The sequence below is a fragment of the Argiope bruennichi genome, chromosome 6, assembly GCF_947563725.1.
Source record: "Argiope bruennichi chromosome 6, qqArgBrue1.1, whole genome shotgun sequence".
In the NCBI taxonomy this organism is placed as follows: domain Eukaryota; kingdom Metazoa; phylum Arthropoda; class Arachnida; order Araneae; family Araneidae; genus Argiope; species Argiope bruennichi.
In genome coordinates, this window is record NC_079156.1 from 11895711 (window position 1) to 11908059 (window position 12349).

General features: G+C 29.9%; 1 protein-coding gene across 5 annotated transcripts in view; it reads right to left on the bottom strand.

The window, feature by feature from the left end:
* The window catches only part of LOC129972515 (protein unc-13 homolog B-like), a 496213-nt gene that overhangs the window by 94809 nt on the left and 389055 nt on the right, over window positions 1-12349 (bottom strand). The gene's annotated exons all lie outside the window — the stretch shown is intronic.

The window sequence follows — 12349 nt, forward strand, 5'->3', positions numbered from 1 at the left end:
AGAATATTTGAAAATGGTGAATGGACAAGAATAGAAAGCCTATTCAAGAGATAAATTGGCAACAGTTGATCTAGAGCAATAAAAATATAGAATACATGCATTTTATTGTCCTTAAACTGCTATCGAATAAAAGAATAAACAGAAAAGAAGCAATATATGTTCAATATATAAAAGAATAAACAGTAATTGATAACTTATCGTTCTTATTCGTTTTTAGTTATCACATATAAAAAAAAGCATATTTCAAATTTGTGATATTTCCGTTTAAACAATAAAAGAACACAAGATTTCCACGTACTAAATTTTCATTTCAGAAAATTTTTCTTTTTATCTACTTAAATAAATTATTCAGTTTTTTTATTATTACGCTCTTTTATAGACATAAGGGAAATTATTAAGCAACAAAGTCATTCAGAAGCGTGATAAAGAATAGTCAGTTTGCAAGAACCGATTAAAAAAAATTAAATCACTAAACGTGCCATTGTCACGGCTGACTTTTAAAAAAAGCCTAATATCCACATTTTTTCTTTTTAAAATGACAAAATAGAAAATTGCGTTATAAAATAACAGAAAGAGAAGTTTAAAAATTAACAGAAAACAGAAGACAAAAATATCAAAATGAATGAAAACAGAAGACAAAAATATCAAAATGAATGAAAACAGAAAGACATAAAGCAACAAATAAAAGCAGAGGTTGAATGTATCAATAGTGAAGTTTCCAAGTAATTTCTTATTAATTGTAAGACTGAACAATTGTAAGACTGAAAATTTTTCATGGCTTTGAATTTTTTTTTTTCATTTTAACAGAATAAGCAGCTTTTTACAATTTATAAAATTAATGGAAATGGAACAAAATGACAATTGTTCGAATGAAGAATCACTATATTCTTTTAGATGTAATTTATTGAAGCTGTGCTATAAATGAAATGACGAATTGTAATAAACAAATGTATTCATATATTCAAAACAATTCAAATGAGAAAAATTCTAGTGTTGCCATTCTAACTTCAAAAACTTCAAAAAAACCGAATAAAAAAAGAATTACAAAATTATTAAAAAAATATCAATACAATGCGGATTTTTACAATAGTTTTTATTGATAAATAAGTACTATTAATTTAATTTAAAAACCAAAGCATTCAGTTTAAATAATGCATTTGTTTATTCAAAAGAAAACTATTTCAAAATGAGCAATAATCAACGCTCAATTATTCACTGGTATTGAAAAATGTTGGTGTATATGGAGAAGTAAAATCTTGACAACTTTTTTATAATATATAATTAAATTTTGATTTTGCCATAGAAACATAATAAGGGTGGTTGATTGCATTTTAATATTATTAACATATACACATAGAATATTCGATATTTCGTTTTTAGGAAAATATTTTTAAAATCATACCTCTCTCATCTCAACAACTAGACGCATTGCACCTAAACAATGTGAGCCGCCATCATTTGCGGGAAGTTCTCTTTAATCTAACTCTGAAAGAAACATATTGGTTTTTAATTACCGCGATAGCTTTTTGAATATGCAGCTTTCTGACGTAGTATCCTGACGCTACAGATTTACACTCACATGATGCCTGACGTCCACGCGCCTGCGTCAAAACCAGAGGATAAATGCCTATAACCAAGAAAAACGGATCAAAATAACGGAAGGTTAATTTATTTTTCAGAATACGTTTGCCTCTATTATTCGTAAGAGACGCCTTGAAACAGGGGTGGGCACGTGACAGCGGAGGGAGGGACGTTTTGCCTCAGTTCGCAAGAGCGTTGCATCGGTCAGTATTCCACAAAGGTCGAGCAGTGCCGTTTCAGCTGCGGTTGCAGTGGAAGTGAGTCATGAATTTGGAAGGCTGCACAAATAAGGGTGGCAGATCTTAAAATAACACTCTCACTCGCAATTCTCAGCTGTCAATATTCACAGCGGTAATATATATACAGTTTTTCCTCTCTGCATATTTTGTGGCAGAATCTTCTATTCCATAACGCTTTTTTTATATATTGCAGCATTGAAAAAAATATAAAGAACTAGCTGCCTTTGGCCACCAACTTGTTCGCCTAGATTACCACTTTTTTTTTTATCTGCAATGGAATGCATTTTTTTTAAAATTCACTTTCTTAATTTATACGAACTGAAAAACATGAATTCAATTGAATTAATTAAAATTAATGGTACATATTATGAAAAAAAGGCGAAATTAAAAGTCCTGTTATTGAGTTAATGATTGGTACGCGATTGAATGCTTTGATGCATGAGTTTGAATTCCATCATAACATTTAAAAACGTGTATCAAATTGAACTAAACAATATTGTTAAAATTAAGAGATACTAACTAGACCTATTTAATGAAGTCAATTTCATTTCCGTAATTTTTTGAATCTTAAAATGATATGAAAACAATTTTTGTGAGATAATTGTTTTGGAAGACATGAAAGTCAATTTCTACAGACAAGACAGCGATTACACATCTGGTGACGGTTAAGCCTATTTTTGCGTTCGATTAAATTTTCTGTTTGAAATTTATTTCTTAGCTTCTTTCCTCTAACTAAATGGACTAATTTGTTGACACGGCGAATCCTGTCCAACACATTGAATAATATTTTGCAGCTCCATCAATTAACAAATCGAAGTGCTCAATTAAAAGCAGCTGTAAATATATTCAATGAAGCAGTCTAAAATTCGCACATTATTTTGTTTACGTTTGACTCTTGCCTGCCGATAATAAGTAAAAAGGGTGATTTCTGTGCCACGTACATTAGTGTTTTATAATAGAGATGTTCAGCGTTTGGCCCTGATGTCTTACCAGATATACAAAAGAAAAATATCTGAACATTTCATGTCACAATGTTTTATTGGTTTATTAAAACATTAAATAAAAACACACTTTCGACAATTTATGATGATCAGTTTGTAGAAGTAAAAGCACGAAACGTTCATAGAATTTAGAATTTTATTCACATTCGTAATATATTTTAATTCATAATGAATGCCTTTCTATGATATTCACTGTAATTTAATATTATTACAATGACATTTAAGTCTATCCAAGGGCAAGAAATTTCTTTTGCTTAATAAACAAATAAAATTAAAAGATCAATAAAATTAATAAATTTATTAAAAAAAAGTTAATCGATCTCAAGAATGATAGAGTGCGATGCCGAAAGCGTTGAAATCCGCCTTTTCAAACACAATGTAAAAAACGATGATAAAAGAAAAAATTAACAAATTTCACTTCATTAATTTTAGCTACAATCCAGCTTTAAAAATGTAAATAAAATATGACGTCCGTGATTCCATAACTTCATAATACTCAGGAATACTTATATTAAAACTGATTATTGACATTTAATTGCAAATAAATGGTGATTTATTAATAGAAAAAAATAATCGTTAAATACAAAATTAAAAAAAAAATGCCGAATGTAAAAAATAAAAAAAGAACCATATGCGTGTACACAAACATTTCCGGGTTTGCTCGGTTTTATTACTCGAGAAAAAGGATGCCAAGACAAAAGTTGGGTAGACGCCAAAAGAGCTTCACTGCAAGTTTCAGCTAATTTTTATTTAAGTGAAGCGAGAACTGACCAGAAGGAGATATAAAAGGCTGATGGTCAGTCCAAAAGTATAACATATTAATGTTGACTGAAAATGTCTTTCGTTTATTTGTCTATAGAAGTTTAGTTATAAACATTTACAAGAAAACAAAAAAGTGCGATGAGAGATAGATTTATAAAAAATGCATTTAAATAAAATAAAATTCATCCAAGGGTTTGTTTTTAAATAAAGGAATTTATTTGAAACAATCGAAAATAATCTATTTTAGGAGAAATGATATCACTTTTCAACAGAGTAGAAGTTTCGTACTTTCTTCAGCTTCGAGTAACAGTATAAACTTCTCACAAAATTATTTCAAAAAGTCACGAAGGAGAGCAATGAAAGATTTATGACGTAAAATTTTGTTATGAAATATACAAATCTTTAAAATGATTTATAACGGAGATACAATTTTGCTATTTGTAAGAATTCGATCTTTTAATCCCTTAAAAAGGTAAATATTTTCAAGGCTCGGTAACATAATAATAAAACATATTCTGATACGATATCAGAAATTACGACTTACAACCTTATTTTAGGAAGCGAAAATGAAAACGACTGCATTCATCACAATAAAAAAAATTCTAATTGAAATTTTTTTAAAAAAAATTGCTGTGAATTGCATATTTTCCCTTTTTAAACAGTAAATGTGAAAAATTTGATAGCTTAGATGCAGATCAACCTCTCTCTGTTACCTGTAAAGTGGACCGCACGCACGCGCGCACACTCACGCACGCACGCGCGCACACTCACGCACACATGCGCGCACACTCACGCACCTTTATTATTAATATAGAAAACTTTCTATTATCTGATATATGATTTTTATGTACCTCAATATTCAGTTTATCAATACTATAGAACCTTGCATTAAGTTTTGCTACTATTCGCTACAATTATTCAACAGCGGGCCTCATTACATTTCTAATAGAAAGTTAAAAATTTAATTAAACTAACTCATTTACTGACAAATTTTGAACAAATTTATAAATTATATTCTTATCGAAAACACATAACTACATACAAATTCAGAGTATATATGTACATCAAGAAATAAAAACATAAAAAAAATATCAATTCAAAAACCCATCTTTATAAACAGGAAATAGGTCAAATCGAATAACAAAACGTCAATAATTCATATCAAAAATCCCTTTAAAATAAATCATCAAAATTAAATCTTTCCTTATGGCTAGATTTTATTTTTTCAGGGGCATTTTAAATATACCAAATCAAAAATATTGACAGCGCTCCGAGCAAAGAAGTAGAGCTGAGACAAAATTCTGAAGTCCTGGTTAATAAGGGATAATTTCTTCATATTATGGTCGAAGAAAGTACTTATACATTTACGTATTGAATTATACAGAAATATATATTGGAAAGTTTTCATAACTTTCTAGTTAAAAATGATTGCTAATAATTTAATTTTAAAGAACACAGAAATATCAACGTAATTTGTAAACTTGCTTACATTATAGTAAAAAAAAATCTATGTTAGTATAAAAATAAATTGCATCAAATTTTTATTTATTTTTTCATACCACCGGTTTTCTATGTTTTTCTATTGAGCTGAACTTCTCTTTCAAACTTGATTTTCATTTAGAGGCCATACTCACTAAAAGACATCGAAAGATGAAAATTTATGATGATAATCTCACCAAAAGACATCGAAGGATGAAAATTTATGATGATAATCTGGCCGAAAGACATCGAAAGATGAAAATTTATGATGATAATCTCAGTAAAAGACATCGATAGATGAAAACTTATGGTGATAATCTCAGTAAAAGACGTTGATAGATGAAAATTTATGGTGATAATCTTAGTAAAAGACGTCAATAGATGAAAATTTATGATGGTAATCTCAGTAAAAGACGTCGAGAGATGAAAAATTATGATGGCAATCTCAGTAAATGATATCGAAAGATGAAAATTTATGATGGTAATCTCAGGAAAAGACGTCGATAGATGAAAATTTATGGTGAAAATCTCAGGAAAAGACGTCGATAGATGGAAATTTTTGATAATAATCTCGCTAAAAGACATCGAAAGATGGAAATTTATGTTGATAATCTCACTAAAAGACAACAAAAGATGAAAATTTATGATGATAATCTCGGTAAAAGACGTCGATAAACGAAAATTTGTGATGATAATCTCAGTAAAAGACGTCGATAGATGAAAATTTATGATGGCAATCTCAGTAAAAGACGTCGATAGATGAAAATTTATGATGATAATCTCAGCAAAAGATTTCGAAAGATGAACATTTATGATGATAATCTCACTCCAAGTGAGGAAAGGGATTCATAGGAAAAAAAGTTAAATTTAGATGGCTAACCACCAGATTTTTTTTCCTCCCATAACCAATTTCTAATCTTCAGAATTTTTTTTTTCAATAAGAAATTTGGAAACAATTTGTCTTATTTAATTTATATTCCTTGTTTTAAAAGAAACAATGGTCTGTATGAATGAATCATAATTTTTCAAGTAAAAAATTTTGTTAAATGAATTTCATGAAAAACGTTCGATTCACAGAGATTTTCAATTCATGGAATTTCCATTTATGGAGTTTCCACTGTGTATAAGCATATATGCAGGGAAATCAACAATACTCAAAAGAATTGTAACGTTGATTGGTTACTAATTATTTATGCGAAGTGATAATATTATTTGTATAGTAAAAATTAGAAGGGGGGGAGCGTTCTATTCATTGATTTATTTAAAATTTAATTTTGTTAGGAAAATACAAATTTTTTGATTTACACTATTTATTTTCTATTGAAAATCGAACCCTTACAGGACAGTTTATAAAAATCGAGCAAAATTGAGCATTTTCTTATTTCACTTTTTATTTACTGACGGTACTTAAAAGTACCATTTAAATCTGGCTTATATCTTCGTAATATGACAATTTTTGTTGATGGTATTCTAAAGAACACGGAGAATGCAACCCAAATAGCAAGAAGGTAATATAAGCTAAAAGTAGGAATTAAAAATATTTAATTAATAATTAAATTAATTAAGATATTTCTATTAATTAAAATATTTTTTTGGAATCCCTGGGACTATTCTGCAAGAAAACTTAACTACTAGTGCAAAAATGAAGTTGAAAAATTGATGGCAACATAATTCAATAAATAAAGGGTTAAGATAAACAAATAAAAACCACAACGTCTAGTAATTGATCGGGAAGTCTATCCAAAACAAATGAAGTACTAATTTTAGTTGTGATTTATAGTTCTTGATTTCGGACAATTGTAAATTGAAATACTAGGACAGTTGAAACTGTCTTTTTTCAAATGTTAAGCCATGATTGTTGCTATACGGGAATAGAAAATAGGAATAGTTGCTACACGGGAATAGAAAATAGGAATAGTTGCTATAGGGGAATAGAAAATAGGAATAGTTGCTATACGGGAATAGAAATAAGTAATAAAGTCGCATTACTAAGCAAATTCGCTTTAATAATAAGAGCACCCTTAATTATTTATTTATTACTTATTACTGCATATTTATTACTTACATTCATAATTACTTATTTATTTTTAAACAAATACAAATTATTTTTACAGTTGTATTTTAACAGAGCAAAAACTCTTCTTAAACACTAACTACGTAGGAACGTTTTTGCGTCGACTATCGCAATATATCGTTTAGTGCTTTGTTTCGTCATATGATGTCGAGAAAAGAATACGCGTTTTAGACCTTTTGCCACTGACCATTTGGATTCAAAATTGGATACTGAATTAGAATTTTTATGTCAAGATCACATTACAAATTTCATTTTCAACTATCGCGGTCACATATATTTGCACAGAAAGACCGACAGATGCATAAAATAATGGTGCAAAATATTTCGCAGATTCCAATTCTGGCAATAAAATCGCTCATCGGTTTGCATTTTTTTTTTCAAATATCATGATTTTATTGATCTGCAGTTCGACAGGAAGACGTACAGGTATTACATGGATGGATTTAGTCCAATATTTGATAAAATGATTTTTTGTGTGACCTAAAGCATGAATATATTTCCAAATATCTAATGTTTTTACCAACATAATGCATTTTCGTTGTATACTTCATAGACGAGAAAATAGAAAATAAATTCATACAAACAATTAACACAAAATGCTTTTACAAGTACTTATTTGAAATTCTACAATCAATTACTTGAAGGAAATCGGATTTAGTGAAATGATCCGGTAATCTCATGTTTTTGTAAACAACGATTCTGTTAAAAAAGATGATAAAACATTTGATTCATAAGTAGTACTAAAGTTAAGAAAAGATATATAAACCGAGACATTAATTACATACCTCTAATTCATAATGAATTTTTATAACTTTTTTAAATAAATGATCGATTATTTAAACCTTTAAACATGGCTCGTGATCATAAATACCTTTTTGATTTTCTTGCGAAAGGCCTTCAAAACATGGAGAGAGAGCAGAACCTGCAGCATTGCGGCAGGGAGAAAGGACGAATTCAGCAAAATCCGATCGTTAAGTAACCTCCCAATAATGGACAATATTTACTACTTTTAACTTCACCAGTAATCGATGAATCTATAACCAACTGTTAAGATGAAATCCCGTAGGAAAAGTGCTTGTGGAATACTGAACCATGTTCGTCGTTCACGTGTGGTAAATATTCCGTAATGTGGACTCAGGTGGTGGACACATGCGTCCCAAGATTGAAGGAAGGAAAATGAAGGTGAAGTGCGTCGCGATCCGCCATATATGACCACAGAGTTGCATGAAGAATTACAGTTTGATATTCCATTTTCTACAACTTTCTTGAATATTATATATATTTTCCATCCCCCCCCCCAAAAAAAATTCTAATAAGCGAACTTGTTTCGTTTGATAATTAATTGTTCCTGAAAAAAATTAATATTTTGGTTAAGTGGTTGAATAGTCAGAAAGGAAGGATAAAGAAACCCGATCTTTAATCGGAGAAGAAAGGGACCAAATCAAGATAAAAGTTAATCAAAAATCAAGATAAAATTCTACATAAAAACAGAAAAGTGGGATTGCACCAATATTCTAAGAAGCCTGGTTACAGACACTATGGTTTAAACTGTGGTTATACATAATTTGTTATGCACGTACTTCGAGGAAGCTATTTTAAATTAAAACGTGGTAACCGAAATGAAAATTAATCTGCATGAAGACGAGCTGCGCAAACTGTAACCGATTTCAGTATCATTCAAGATGTCAATTTCCTAATTAATTTTTTCCCAATCAATCTTATCTATCTATATATATATAACATGTGCTTTAAAACTGATATTAAATAAGCAAGGTGAAAATTCCAAAACACACTATTTTAAATTACCTTTTAAATAATCAGTTTTTATTAATTAAACTTAAAATTGGTTTTAAAAAAAATTATTTTCAAAAAAAAAAAAAAAAAAGAAAAAGGAAAAAAAGAAAGAAAGAAAAGGAATAATATTTGCATTTTCGTTTTCATTTCGGTTTTATCAAAAGCTTGCATCGCCTTGCTCACCCTGCTTCTACTACTACTTAAAGTGCCAGTTGAATTCCGAAAATTTTTTTAGGAATAAAAGTAACAGATTTTTTTTTTGGTTTAAATAAGTTACACGAATGTTTCCCTGCATTTTCCATCTGTGGATCGTTTTTCTCAGTTAGCATTTCTCCGTGGAATTCCCTCTTTATTCTACCTCAATAAATTAATTTAAAAAACATGATAAACATGAATGGTTTATGTCAAAAGGAATCATACTCATTCAGATCAAATGACATCCTAATCAAAAAAAAAAAGATTACATAAATTATGACATTAAATGTTTGAAATACAAGACATGTTAAATAGTTTATTGAAAACGATATTCATTTATTCCTGTTAAAGTTTTATATATATCAAGTAAAAATAAGGTATTTTCAAATTAAAAATATTTTTTATATAGCTTACAATAATTTACAAAGAATGAATTATTTGTAGAAATTTTAATTGAAATTTAAAATTCTGTTCATTAAATTGATAATACTGCGATTTGAATAATTCTATTTCCTACAGAAAAATTTTAGTTTATTATTATCTAACGTTTTTCTAATTTGCATTCCTTTTATACCCTAGTCGTAACTAAAAATGCCCTCAAAAGTGTATCACAATCATAATTTATATACAAACGTAAACTATAAATATAAGACAGTCAGTATTATTTATTACTAACAATTTGACAGTTAATAAATGACACTTAACATGTCATGTCATTTTAAAAATAAAAACACATTTATTTTAGATATAATGCAGTATTTTCCATCATGATATTAAGGAATAAAATAATATTTTACACCATTTAGAATTCCCTGAATTACTTCGGGTAATGACGCTTCAAACTGTTTATCGAAAAACAAGCTTTTTATGAGTGGAAAGCATTGTTTGGAATTGTTTATTGTTTAATTATATAAGCATTCCGTTTTAAAGTAACACTAGGACTATTTGGAGACGGACCTCGTAATTTTGAACCGCAGTCAAATGACGAGGACAACAAATGAGTTGGCACCCACTTTTCAAACTTCCACGCCACACCAGCGGGAAGACGTTTGGCCCTGACGGATTTAGCGTGCACCATACCCGCTTATACGACAGTTCTTTGGTGGAATCGGGTCCCGAACCCAAAACCCTCCGGTTCCGAAACCGAGATCCTACCATCAGACCATAGCGGCTTTGAAGTCAGATTAAGAAAGAATACTTCTTCAAAAAGCAAATCTCATATGACAGCATGTTAACGAGAGATTCTCGTTTCGAATGCAAACGTATGTGTATCTATCTGGTAAGGATCACACTACGAAATATTTTCATTTCAGTAACGAAAATTTTGAAAAAGGTATTTATTATTATTCAACAATAAACTGTACTACTGCACCCATGCTTTTATTTTATAGGCAGATACTTAATCTTGCCAACAGTTAAGAAAAGAAGGAATTTATTTGTCGGTGATGAGTGAATAGAAAGCAAACACAGGATCGCTTCTTTTTCACCAATAAAAGAGGAAGGAGCGTCGAAACTTAAAACAGTTACTACTATCTTTCATTTTTCAAATTTAAAATGATCAACATTAGAACGCTCAAGTATTCAAGCCACGTCTTCATCACACTAAGTGCTGGAAATAATAATAAGTCATATCACTGACTCTCCGACCCACCCGAAGGCACACGGATAAATAATACTGAATGACCGGACTGCCGCAACAACAAAACTGGTGGGAACTGTGGTTAAATCCTAAGGATCATCACCGGCCACGGTACAATCTTTCCCTAGGGAAGTACGTCTCGTCATCGATGGGAAGAGCCAGACCCCCACCTTTTCGTGTGTCCAGAGTGTCCAGAATCAACCACCATGCCGGAAACTTCTCATCCCTTGACTTATAGAATGTCTGAATAATTTTCTTATTTTTTAAATAAAATATATTCATTTAGATAGCGATCTTAAAATCACTATAGCGTATATAATATACATCTGTATAGCAAAAGTGGTATTAAAAAATAGCAGAAATCGATTAGAAATATAACGGCGAAAAAAATTTCCTGCTTTCTCCCTGAATTTTTCCTGTACGTGTATGCAATATAAAAGGAAATAGGAGAACAGAACTCATGTGCTAGTTGTAATTAAATAACGATTCTCCATAGCTTTAATAAGTGAAAAAAAGCAAGTTTCTTCAATAAATTCGAATTTTAACAAGACGCAGTTTTCAAAACAGTAAAACTTTTGGACATGCGTTCAAATATTTCTTATAATATTTTTCATAAATATAAAACGCCCTGCTTTTTAATTTAAATTTGGTCTATCTACACTAATTTGTAAAAGTATTTATCTATCCAACATTGATGTAACTTCTTTAAAATTTTCAAATCATTCTTGATCAGTGGGATGCTTTAAAAATATTGAATTTCAGTATCTGCTGTGGAGTCTATTAGTTGATCCACACGAATATCTTACACTAAGATCCATTTGGCATTTTCATAAAATGCGGTTCAAAGCTTCGTCAAAGCATATTATCCATTTTTTAAACGTTTTTCTTAAGAGATTGTTGATAAAACGGAGCTAATCCGTAACAAACAATGAGTGAGATTTTTGTACAATCTAAAGTACATTTTAGGTTATTTCACTACCAGTGCACGCATGTGAAAAGATTTCCGTCATATCATTGAATGCACTAAAGGGCGAATGTGACGCAACAAAATTTACTGCTCATAAATGTTCAGCTCTAGATGATTGTTATGGATCTAAAAAGTTCAAAATCGGTTTATTGTCGGACATCAAATGTGACATTTTCTGACTTGGCATATCATTTTCTCCAGTACTCCTTTAAGATACAAAATCCAATATCAGTGAAGACTTTTTTGAAATGTCACGCAAGTTTGTTTTTCTTTTTTCGCATGACTAATATGTGCTTGTTTTCCAATAATACTTAAGCTTAGTATCGTCTTATAAAGCGAGTAGTATGAATAAAACGGATTTTGCGAAACTGTTCTAACTCATTCAGCCAAGTCAGTGTTGTGACGCACAATTTTAAACGTCGAATCTATATTAAATACGGATTTTCAACAGGTCATTGCTTTAAAAAATTCTCTGATTTATTATGAATAAGTTCACAGTTTTTAAAACTAATAAACAAATCATTAAATAGACACACGCGAGTGAGTGACTAAACACCACCACGATGCTTCTACCGATTCAATGTTGCTATTCCCACGAATGAAACTTATTTTATTTTC